Source organism: Nicotiana tabacum, chromosome 12, assembly GCF_000715075.1.
Source record: "Nicotiana tabacum cultivar K326 chromosome 12, ASM71507v2, whole genome shotgun sequence".
Lineage (NCBI taxonomy): Eukaryota > Viridiplantae > Streptophyta > Magnoliopsida > Solanales > Solanaceae > Nicotiana > Nicotiana tabacum.
In genome coordinates, this window is record NC_134091.1 from 119,373,288 (window position 1) to 119,374,628 (window position 1,341).

Consider the following 1,341-nt stretch of genomic DNA (forward strand, 5'->3'; position numbering starts at 1 on the left):
AAAAAATACAAGAGTAAGATTAAGATTGCAAATTTGATCTTCACAGCAAATAAATAGACAAGGATGACATTGAGAAGAAAAACATGATAGGGAAAATATTTGAAGTTTTCCAATCATTACAATGTTTCTTAAAAACTCATTTTTTGGTTGTTGTTGTAAAAACCAGCATAATATGTGTGTAATATGAGTAAACTCTGAAAATTGATTAAGCGAAATCTGAAGAAGTGAAAGAGGATATTGGAATCCGTTTGATAACTTTCACCATTTACGAAAGAAATAGGAAAGGAGAAATACAACCAATCGCACAAAATAATAAACAATGAATATTTAAGGGCCCAACCGGGTTCGAACCGGTGACCTCTTGATCTGCAGTCAAATGCTCTACCACTGAGCTATGGACCCTCGATGATGGAATAATTCAAATATGAACAATATAAATACATGAGTGCAATTTCCTATTGCAAAAAATTGTATTACTAAATACGGCCCATATCCAATTGTGAAGGAGTTAAAGATTTAAAAGTAGGGCCATTTTATGATATGTTATTTAGGTTATTTAAATAGACATTTCCTATAAAAGAATATTAAAATATTTTACTTAATAGACATTTTATTTTATATGAAAGAAAATTTACCTGTTTTAACCACCTATTTTTTATAAAAGTATTTCGTAAAAATTGCATGGAGCGCCCTATTTGGTCGCCCTTTTTTAACTTATACCCATTTTATTTTTTCGTTTGCATCCGTACCCATTTTTTTGTTAAAAGCGCTTTAAAAAGATGATTTTGCCCTTCTTTAATAAAAGGCTATTGACAAACTGTATGACAAAAATTTAAGCATGTTTAGGCTGAAGTTTTAGCAAATAAACTAAAAAACTTCAGCTTGTTTAGACTGAAGTTTCGGATAAAACACAGGACAAAACTATAGACTGCATTACAAAACTTCAGCATGTTTTGGTATGAAGTTTTAGCAAATGAACTAAATAACTTCAGCATGCATTAGCAAAAGCTCTTTAGAAAATTACATACTACAAGACAAAAACTTAAGCATGTTTAGTCTAAAATTTTATCAAATTAACTAAAATATTTCAGCATGTTTAGTCTGAAATTTTAACAAATGAACTAATATGTTTTGTCTGAAGTTTTAACAAATGAACTAAATAACTTCAACATGTTTTGTCTGAAATTTTAGCAAATGAACTAAATAACTTCAGCATGTGTTAGCAAAAACTCATTAGAAAATTACATACTACAAGACAAAAAGTTAAGCATATTTAGTCTGAAGTTTTAGCAAATGAACTAAAAAACTTAAGCCTGTTTAGTCTGAAATTTTAGCAAATGA

General features: G+C 28.9%; 1 non-coding gene across 1 annotated transcript; it reads right to left on the reverse strand.

Moving 5' to 3' along the window:
* Positions 1-330: 330 nt before the first annotated feature.
* On the reverse strand, positions 331-402 carry TRNAC-GCA (transfer RNA cysteine (anticodon GCA)). The gene has a single exon. It is a non-coding gene; the product is annotated as a tRNA-Cys (tRNA).
* Positions 403-1,341: the final 939 nt, after the last annotated feature.